The sequence below is a fragment of the Astatotilapia calliptera genome, chromosome 3 (assembly GCF_964374335.1).
Source record: "Astatotilapia calliptera chromosome 3, fAstCal68.1, whole genome shotgun sequence".
Taxonomy (NCBI): domain Eukaryota; kingdom Metazoa; phylum Chordata; class Actinopteri; order Cichliformes; family Cichlidae; genus Astatotilapia; species Astatotilapia calliptera.
Genome location: NC_137424.1, coordinates 84802645 through 84813926, shown reverse-complemented (window position 1 = coordinate 84813926; position 11282 = coordinate 84802645). Strand labels below are relative to the sequence as shown.

The 11282-nt window shown below is 47.1% G+C and overlaps 1 protein-coding gene and 1 long non-coding RNA gene across 2 annotated transcripts in view; one reads left to right on the top strand and one right to left on the bottom strand.

Moving 5' to 3' along the window:
- Nucleotides 1–11282, top strand: part of LOC113029860 (NACHT, LRR and PYD domains-containing protein 12-like) — a 153558-nt gene that overhangs the window by 22683 nt on the left and 119593 nt on the right. The gene's annotated exons all lie outside the window — the stretch shown is intronic.
- Nucleotides 366–1627, bottom strand: LOC113017405 (uncharacterized). Its single transcript, XR_013906812.1, has 2 exons — nt 1554–1627; nt 366–1093 (listed from the first exon to the last, which is right to left on the bottom strand). It is a non-coding gene; the product is annotated as an uncharacterized LOC113017405 (long non-coding RNA).

The following is an 11282-nucleotide window of genomic DNA, read 5'->3' as shown; positions in this document are numbered from 1 at the left end:
TCTCAAAACAGCTCAGCCATCCTCCTCTCAGGTATATCTGCTCCGACCCTGCAAACCTGTGTTTAAGGAATGAAATCAATTTAAAGGATTAAATTCGGCATCTCTCTGCCGTTCTCTTTACCACTACACTCTCTGTCTCGGCAGTGTCTTATTCTAAGTGGGCGAGGAACGAGACATGTTCACTTACCTGTGTGTGAGAGAACTCCCTCAGTGTCCGTGTAGTACTGGTGTAGCACAAGTAGTGGCCTTGTTAGACCTGCTAGTGCTACTTCGTGCCTTCTTTGCATGTGGTATAGGCAGTGTAGTTACCTTTAACCACAGTCTGAGGACAGATGGGAAATATACAAAACATTCCACCACAAAAGAAGATTTCAAAGATTTTAATAGATTAGTTTAAGAATTTGAGCAAACAACAGAAGTAAGTGTGTGATAACAACATCTCACTCCTCAGAATTATGTAAGAAGGCTTCATTTCATAATGACAGTAAAGCAAATACAGACAGATGTGTAGAGAAAATAATCACATAAAAATAATAACTGTGCTAATAAGAAAACCCTCCTGATGTCCATAAATACGGTGGAATCAAAGGTTCCTAAAGTTATAAAGTAACATGTCAGGTAAAGTTCTTCATGTTTGTACTTGAACTTGAGTAAATGTGTTGATCTAGTTTCCAACAGTTGCAGCAAACACATGGAGCAACACAACGAGAACACACAGTGAGGTGAAGTGAGTGAAGTGGATCAGGTTTTCACCACTTCAAAACACACCCACACATGTCGGGGAAGTGGGAGGAGCGGTGGGAGGAGCGGTGGGAGGAGCAGTGGGAGCAGCGGTGGGAGGAGCGGTGGGAGGGGCAGTGGGAGGGGCAGTGGGAGCAGCGCTGGAAGGAGTGGTGGTAGAAGCAGTGGGAGGAGCAGTGGTTTGTAATGAACTGTCTGGGGAGGGGAAGGTAACTGTGTCGCTGATCCATTGCTGGTACTGGGACACAGGAGTGTAGGTTGTAGGACGTGCAGAGCATCCAACAAAAATGAAAACTCCACTCTGCAGCCAGACGGATCCACTCTGAGTCCTCAGTGGTGCCCCAACACTAAACTGTGGAAAGACAGTGATGAAAGTTATCAGGACAGATGTGTAACTGTTAGAGGTCGACCTTTGTCACCCACTAAAGTTTGAACTTTGTTGGTAGTTTTGTTACAAACTGCTGAAATAAATTAAGTAACAAATAAATTGATCGTCCCAGTATAACACAGTCAGTAACACTTCATGGATATCAGTCTGTCCACTTAGGAAACATGAACCACTGTGAATCCACTTCAGCTGCTTTGGTGCAATGAAAGTGACGATTCCACAGACAGAAAGTTTCAGGCAGCTCGTTTAAAGGAATCAGTTTCATCAAATAAATTAGAGGCTTTAGAAAAAACAACCTTTGATAAACATGAATATTAATATTTATGGTCAATTACAGCAAAACAAGTAAACCAAAGTGTGACTAAAGGTGAGATTATCTCAGTGACTGTCAACAACAGATTATAAGAAATAAACTTGTGCTCACCAAACATGAAGCTGTCTCTCCAGTACAGATGATGCTGTCTGGGACCCCTGGATATCTGGCTTTGCACTCACTGTTTCCCACTATTGGTACGTTTGCCTCCTGCAGGTTATTGCTAGTTGTAGAGAATTTAAACATCAGGCTTTTCTAAAGACTCCAACACAATGCTGTAAAATACAATAAATATTTTATGATTTACCATCAAAGCCGATGGCCCAGCTGCTGGTCTCATTGTTGAAGGTGCTGTTTTGTGAGGCTACGCAGATCGGCCAAATGTAGTCTGTGAAATTGACAGGAGCCGACAGCTTCAGAAGACAAATGTCGTTCTCACGAGTCGACGAGTTGAAGCCAGGATGGCAGGTGATGTTTACCACTGTGCGATTCACTTCATTTGGGTTTGGACCTGAGCGGCTGTTGCGGCCCAGATAGACCACCCTGCTACTGAAATCCCTTCACACTTGATTGGCTGGAATCTAAAGTGTGTCACAGCTCAGGGAAAAGAAAAGCACTGAAATAAAGCACCGAAATGTGCGCTGCTTTTCGGTCTGGTTACTACCGTTTATGTCAGAACCCCCTAACCCAATTCTAACAGAGGAACACGGGTGATGTAGCAGAGACTTGTCCTTCATTAGACTGTGACACTGTGTAACAGCTAAAACACACTTCAGTGTTTAAATTCAGTTTGTGAACTCAAACGTGCAGCTGCCACATTCTGAACAGCAGCAGCTGTCAAACTGCTCTCTATGTTTGCAGCTACAGCTTTTACATGGCTGCTATAAATGTTCATTTTCAGATCTCTGATTGGAGGAGAAGGCAGCGCTCAGTCAGTCATATTGTGATGAAAGAAACATGAAACAGCCCTTTAACATGAGCACTCACTCAGAACCTCAAGCACAAAGATCAGCTTAACAGAGAAAGCCTGCTGTGTGTTTCCTCCACAAAGGAAGTATGTCCACTCGTAACCAGTAACCATAGTTACTTCATAAGTTACACAGGTGACACAGACTCCACACTTCCTGCATCTCTTTCAAAGTAAAAGCGCTGCGTGCTTTTAGTGGTCTTATTGTGAAACATCTGCAGCAACATTGTGTGTAAGAGGTGATGTTGAACTCCAACCACTGAGCCTCTCTCCTTTATTCTACACACATGCAGGTCTGTGGATTGTGAGAGGAAGCTGGAGAACCCGGGAGAACCCACATGGACACGAGGGGAACCAACTGGGGTTCAAACCAGGAAACAGAGACGGGAAGAACATGACTCCACCTTCCATCTACTCACCTGCAGGAACAGTCAGTGCAGACAGCAGCAGCACACACACACCTGCAACAGGACAGAAGTCACTGAGGATCACTAAAGGTCAGAGGTCATGATGAGGACAGACAGGTGTAGGAACATCAGCTCACCTACAGCAGTCAGCAGAAACAGGCCTGAAACTGAAGAACACACTGGCTGTGTCCCAATTCAGGGTCTGCACGCTTGAAGTACGCATTTCAAGTGCGGTTACATCACCGCCACGCAATGACGGCTGTCCCAATTCGAAGTATACTTCAAATGCATACTCCAAATGCGCCGTCGATTTCCCCAAATATCAAGCGTGGTCCGGTGCACGCTTCGTGGTCCCATATATCCCACAATTCATAGCGCGGCGGTGGATGTGGATAATTTTGCCGCAAAATACGGCAGAAGGGAGCGGCCGAAGAGGTTTTTTTCCCAAATTTTATTGAACTTATAAAGCGAACAGTCAGTCATTCCACTTCAGTTTGTACAGTAGACATACAAGGCAAATAAGGGTAACAATATACAGTGCAATGAAATAAGAAGGATAAATAAATAAAGGATAAAAAAAGAAAAAAAGGGGGGGGGATGTGAAAGACCTCATAAAAACTTTGTACTTGAAAGTTGTGACAGCTCATTCCTTAAACATTTCTGAATGAACTTCAATCAATGATAAACCTTTTTTATTGGAAGTTAATTTAAGAGAGTTTAAGTAATATTCAATTTCAATCAAAAACAAATTAAATGATGGGGTTGAGTTTTGGAATTATATATGTATATATATATATATATATATCACTGGGTCCTAAGGCTAGACCCCCTATGCTAAGCAAGCCTACCGCAGACATGAGCGAGACAGATAAATATGAAGGCATGCCGGCTCGGACGTCGCCCGGATGAACAAGGTCCGCGTCAGGTGTTGAGGAACCAGGGCACCCTGACGAAAAGTGGGCTACTGGAACAAGAAGGCATTGGTGGGCAAGAGACGAAAACAGGGCATTGTTGGAATGCTACTACGCAAGTAACCCCGGCGGAAGGGGCTACATGAATAGGATGACGGACCTATGGATTCTTCGATACCCAACATCCACAATGACGGCGAAACAACTAGTAGCTCAGTGTTCCAACATTCGAAAGAAGGGACTGCTCTCACAGCTAGAGATTGACGAGGTACAACACAAATGCTACGGCAAGGAGGAGTCAGGACGCCAGGTCAGGGGGGAGATATCATCACCCCCACCCGAGATTGGGTACATAGCCCCAAGTGCGATAGGAGAAGGATCGTTGAGTGCGAGAGGAACTGACCTGAAAAATAGGATCATGGCCAAGCTTGAAACCTGGATCCCCCGCAGCCGGTTACCAAGATTACGTGAAGTACCCTCAGAAGGTCTGCTAGATGATGTTAATGCAGCACTACGGACAATACCTACAACCACGATTACCGACACTAACAAGCTGATCTACAATACGGCAGCAGTGATCAGTGAGATGCTTGGCTACAAGTTTAACAGCCACAAGGGGCAGTACCCTCCATGGAGAAGGAGGCTAGAGGACAAGATCAAAGTAGCACGGAGGGAGGTTAGCCAACTAACGGAGTTGCAGAAAGGTGCGACAAAGAAGGTGCATAAGAAATACAGCAAGCTGTCCATACCTGAGGCCTTGGAAACTGCCAAGCAAAGACTCACAGCCTTGGCCAGCCGCTTGAGGAGGTACACCAGAGAGATAGAAGGCAGGAAAATAAACCAGCTGTTCTCCACAGAACCAGCAAAGGTGTACTCTCAGTGGCAAGGGAACAATAATAATAAGAGAACAGCACCACCAAGGCTGGAGACGGAGCAATACTGGAAGAGCATATGGGAGAAGGACGCAACCCATAACGGCAATGCTCAGTGGCTAGTGGATCTGAGGGCAGACCACAGCGACCTCCCTGAACAGGGTCCATTAACCATCACAGTGGCAGATATCCAAGAAAGGGTCTCCAGTATGAAGAGTTGGACAGCACCAGGGCCCGACATGGTTCACGCCTACTGGCTAAAGAAACTGACTGCACTCCACGAGCATCTGGCAGCACAAATGAACCAGCTGCTAGTTAACGAGAGACACCCGGAATGGCTAATCGAAGGTCGGACGGTCCTGATCCCCAAGGACCCCAAGAAGGGACCGGTCCCCTCCAACTACCGACCAATAACCTGCCTCAGTACCGCATGGAAGCTCCTGTCAGGCATCATATCGGCTAAGATGAACAGGCACATGGGTCAATACATGAGCGGGACACAGAAAGGAATTGGCAAGAATACCAGAGGCGCAAAACACCAGCTACTGGTAGACAGAACAGTCAGCCGAGACTGCAAGACCAGACTGACCAACCTGTGCACTGCCTGGATTGATTACAAGAAGGAAGGAAGGGGGCTGGGGACTGGTGAGTGTCAGCACCACAGTCCAGGATGAGACAACGAACATCCAAGAATACATTGGGAAGATGGCCCCAACTGACCGAGTGCTCAGTGAATACCTCAGGCAGCAGAAACCCAAGAAAGAGGAGGGAGACGAGGAACCATCATGGAAGGACAGGCCCCTGCACGGTATGTACCACCGGCAGATAGAGGAGGTGGCTGATATCCAGAAATCCTACCAGTGGCTGGACAAAGCTGGACTGAAAGACAGCACAGAGGCACTAATCATGGCAGCACAAGAACAAGCTCTGGCCAACACCAGTAGGCGGAAGGGTAAAGTGTCTTGCCCAAGGACACAACGACCAGGACAGAGAGCCCGGGGATTGAACCGGCGACCTTCCGATTACAGATACGCTTCCCAACCCCCTGAACCACAGTCATCCCCAGTGTACAGGAACATCTGTGCCGAGTATAACCTGGAAGTCCCGAGGTCAAAATGGGAGATGCCCCCAAGGGTGGTGGAGAATGACCGAGCTAAGATCCTGTGGGACTTCCAGATACAGACGGACAAAATGGTGGTGGCTAACCAACCGGACATAGTGGTGGTAGACAAACAGAAGAAGACGGCCGTAGGGATCGATGTAGCGGTTCCGAATGACAGCAATATCAGGAAGAAGGAACACGAGAAGCTGGAGAAATACCAAGGGCTCAGAGAAGAGCTCGAGAGGATGTGGAGGGTGAAGGTAACGGTGGTCCCCGTGGTAATCGGAGCACTAGGTGCGGTGACTCCCAAGCTAGGCGAGTGGCTCCAGCAGATCCCGGGAATAACATCGGAGATCTCTGTCCAGAAGAGCGCAGTCCTGGGAACAGCTAAGATACTGCGCAGGACCCTCAAGCTCCCAGGCCTCTGGTAGAGGACCCGAGCTTGAAGGATAAACCGCCCGCAGGGGCGTGCTGGGTGTTTTTATATATATATATATATATCTATATATATATATATATATATATATAGATATATATATATATATATATCGCAAAGGTGCGATAAATAAGGTGCCTAAGAAATACAGCAAGCTGTCCATACCTGAGGCCTTGGAAACTGCCAAGCAAAGACTCACAGCCTTGGCCAGCCGCTTGAGGAGGTACACCAGAGAGATAGAAGGCAGGAGAATAAACCAGCTGTTCTCCACAGAACCAGCAAAGGTGTACTCTCAGTGGCAAGGGAACAATAAGAGAACAGCACCACCAAGGCTGGAGACGGAGCAATACTGGAAGAGCATATGGGAGAAGGATGCAACCCATAACGGCAATGCTCAGTGGCTAGAGGATTTGAGGGCAGACCACAGCGACCTCCCTGAACAGGGTCCAGTAACCATCACAGTGGCAGATATCCAAGAAAGGGTCTCCAGTATGAAGAGTTGGACAGCACCAGGGCCCGACATGGTTCACGCCTACTGGCTGAAGAAGCTGACTGCACTCCACGAGCGTCTGGCAGCACAAATGAACCAGCTGCTAGTTAACGAGATACACCCGGAATGGCTAACTGAAGGCCGGACGGTCCTGATCCCCAAGGACCCCAAGAAGGGACCGGTCCCCTCCAACTACCGACCAATAACCTGCCTCAGTACTACATGGAAGCTCCTGTCAGGCATCATATCGGCTAAGATGAACAGGCACATGGGTCAATACATGAGCGGGACACAGAAAGGAATTGGCAAGAATACCAGAGGCGCAAAACACCAGCTACTGGTAGACAGAACAATCAGCCGAGACTGCAAGACCAGACTGACCAACCTGTGCACTGCCTGGATTGATTACAAGAAGGCCTATGACTCAATGCCCCACAGCTGGATACTGGAATGCCTAGAATTGTACAAGATCAATGGGACCCTAAGAGCCTTCATCAGGAACTCAATGGGGATGTGGCGTACAACACTAGAGGCCAACTCCAAGCCCATAGCACAAGTCACCATCAAGTGCGGGATCTACCAAGGAGATGCTCTGTCCCCACTGCTGTTCTGCATAGGCCTGAACCCCCTCAGTGAGATCATTAACAAGACTGGCTACGGATACCGACTACGGAACGGAGCAGTTGTCAGCCACCTCCTGTACATGGATGACATCAAGCTGTATGCCAAGAATGAACGAGACATCGATTCACTGATCCACACTACCAGGCTATACAGCAATGACATTGGAATGTCGTTCGGACTGGAGAAGTGTAGTCGGATGGTAACAAAGAGAGGGAAGGTAGTCAGAACTGAGGGGATTGAACTACCAGAAGGCAACATTGCAGACATAGAGGACAGTTACAAGTACTTGGGGATCCCGCAGGCGAATGGGAACCATGAAGAGGCCGCTAGAAAAGCTGCAACCACCAAGTACCTGCAGAGGGTCAGGCAAGTCCTGAGGAGTCAGCTGAATGGTAAGAACAAGATCCGGGCCATCAACACGTACGCCCTGCCCGTGATCAGATACCCTGCTGGGGTAATAGGCTGGCCAAAGGAGGAGATAGAAGCCACTGACATAAAGACAAGAAAGCTCCTTACCATGCATGGAGGGTTTCACCCCAAGTCCAGCACCCTGAGGCTGTACGCTAAGCGGAAGGAAGGGGGCCGGGGACTGGTGAGTGTCAGCACCACAGTCCAGGATGAGACAAGGAACATCCAAGAATACATTGGGAAGATGGCCCCAACTGACCGAGTGCTCAGTGAATACCTCAGGCAGCAGAAACCCAAGAAAGAGGAGGGAGACGAGGAACCAGCATGGAAGGACAGGCCCCTGCACGGTATGTACCACCGGCAGATAGAGGAGGTGGCTGATATCCAGAAATCCTACCAGTGGCTGGACAAAGCTGGACTGAAAGACAGCACAGAGGCACTAATCATGGCAGCACAAGAACAAGCTCTGAGCACAAGATCCATAGAGGCTGGGGTCTATCACACCAGGCAAGACCCCAGGTGCAGGCTGTGTAAAGATGCCCCAGAGACAATCCAGCACATAACAGCAGGGTGCAAGATGCTAGCAGGCAAGGCATACATGGAACGCCATAACCAAGTGGCCGGCATAGTGTACAGGAACATCTGTGCCGAGTATAACCTGGAAGTCCCGAGGTCAAAATGGGAGATGCCCCCAAGGGTGGTGGAGAATGACCGAGCTAAGATCCTGTGGGACTTCCAGATACAGACGGACAAAATGGTGGTGGCTAACCAACCGGACATAGTGGTGGTAGACAAACAGAAGAAGACGGCCGTAGTGATCGATGTAGCGGTTCCGAATGACAGCAATATCAGGAAGAAGGAACACGAGAAGCTGGAGAAATACCAAGGGCTCAGAGAAGAGCTCGAGAGGATGTGGAGGGTGAAGGTAACGGTGGTCCCCGTGGTAATCGGAGCACTAGGTGCGGTGACTCCCAAGATAGGCGAGTGGCTCCAGCAGATCCCGGGAACAACATCGGAGATCTCTGTCCAGAAGAGCGCAGTCCTGGGAACAGCTAAGATACTGCGCAGGACCCTCAAGCTCCCAGGCCTCTGGTAGAGGACCCGAGCTTGAAGGATAAACCGCCCGCAGGGGCGTGCTGGGTGTTTTTTTTTTTATATATATATGTATATATATATACATCTATATATATATATCTAGATATATATATATATCTAGATATATATATATATATATATATATATATATATAGATATATATATATAGATATATATATATCATAATAATCTGACAATACATATAATATTGGCCATACTATATTTACATTACCACAGTGAGATGACTTTAGTCTCATGAACAACATTAATTGTTATTTACTAACTAATCTTAAATGACTGTTCAGCACAGACATGAAGCCCAACAATCATGTTTACAGTCCCGTGGTCTCAGCCTCAGATACTCAACTAATCAAAGTGATGTCATGACAAAAATGAATGACCAACAAAACATTTTTCTCCTTCATTTCTGTCACACAAAGCTGTATGTAACGTGTCTCGCGGTTAGTATCATGGTTGCTAGGCAACCTGAACAGCGCGACGAAGCGTATACCGTCCCATTTCACGAGCCTCTCACTTCCGCACTTCTCGTACTTATAGTACGCACCGTACGTAGTACGCGTAGTGCGCGTACTTCAAGCATGCAGACCCTGAATTGGGACACAGCCACTGATCAGAGATCAAATGGTCACATGACCAAAGAGAAGCATTTAGACTGCAGTGATTGGTTACTGTTCCCACACATCAATAACCCACAGCGCCCTCCAGTAGTGGAAACACAGATAATACATGTGGAGAAACATGAAGGAGACTCACAGCAGAGGCAGACGCTCCGTCTCAGACAGCCGTCACCTCCACAGCTCCACAGGTCTGCTCCCCGACCTCCTACATGACACAAAGCACACATCAGCACAGGAGGAGCTCCTCATCAACTTCAGAGAAAACAACAAATGAATTCAAAACTCCTAATACTGAAAACTGTGGAGTCATTGTAAATATGCATTTACACTGTAAAGAGACCAGAACGTTATCTGAAAGTGGCGCATCTTGGTCCACAAATAGTAACTAGTAAGCAGAACTTTGTTAGCATGTGTCTGTGAAGGTTCTTAGTCATCCAGGTCATCGTAGTCAAAGGAGCTTGGAAAGAAAAGTGTCTGGACTTCTTTAAGTTGCTTGAAGACGTTTCACCTCTCATCCCAGAAGCTTCTTCAGTTCTTTTTTTTTTTTTTTTTTTGGCCTGTCCCGTTTGGCTCTTTTGCATCAGAATTGTTGTCTAAAGGCAAAGAAAGATGCCCAACGGATTTACTTTACCAAACTGACCATCCCAGCCTTGCCATAATGGTCCATTTGATTCACCTTTTATTGTTTATTTTATTTTCACTTACTGAATACGGGACAGACTTGACTGGGGGAAAGAAGGGGAGAAAGAAAGAGGGAAAGAGAAACAGCTGAGAAGAGGGACGGGGGAGAAGGGCAAATAACAAAAACCAACAGAACGGGCAGAGAAAAAAAAATGCATATATCAATCACCTGGATCACCTGCTGAGAAAGAAAAAAGAAAGCAAGCAGAAGAGAACAAGAGTAATAGAATAAACAACATCACAATGATCTATGATAATATGACAGTAAATACTAAATGTTAAACATTATTGTGCAGCACATAAGATCAACAGAACACAGTGTGCTTTGAGGTAGGAGCCAAAAAGGGTGTAGTTTGTGGGCGTGATCACCCGTGTGTACACCTGTGAGCATGGACGCGCTTGTTTTTTGTTTTTTTAAAAGGTTCCTTCATGTAATAATCTGCTAGAGGGTGTGGGGGGGCCACAGCCCCGTCCTCCAGGGCGTGAAGCAGGTGTGGAGCTTCTTCAGTTCTAAGGGTCAAATGGTGGGGAGTCCCAGGTTTAAGCTCTGTGGGAGTTTCCCCCCAAAGAGGGACAAAGGACCCCCTGATGATCCTCTACCTAATCACAAGCCAAGGTCTGAAAACAGGTGTGGCGTTAAGGCGTCTGGGAAGGGATCTCAAAACTGGATTATTGATGGCAGAGAGTTGGTGTCGTAAACCCCGCCTCTGTTCAAAGATGGTCGCTCACAGTGGACATAGATGCTTCTTTCACTCCTCTTTCCAAACATCTGTCCTCTCTGTCCAAAATGTGAACATTGGCATCCTCAAAGAGTGACCTTTGACCTTTAGATGCAGATGAACTGCTGAGTCTTGTCCTGTGGAGGTGACTCTTCTATGTTGTGCGCTTGTGAAGTGGCTGTTTGGTCTCTCCAATGTAGAGGTCTGGGCATTCCTCGCTGCACTGTACAGCAAACACCACATTGTTAAGTTTGTGTTTTGGAGTTTTGCTTTTGTTATTTGAGTGACTGAATCAGGAACTCTGCCTGCTTTTGTTCTCACACTGGGTTTAATGAAAGAAGATTTCTGTTTGTCCATTAAAGTTCTTTGTTGTGATCTTTTAAGGATCCTGTGATGATCCAGAGCCTGGCTTGTCTCAAGGAGTCTCTCAGTGACCTGAGCATCAGCTACAGCTCTGCTGGCCTCTGTGTTCACTCTGCAGGAGACGTGG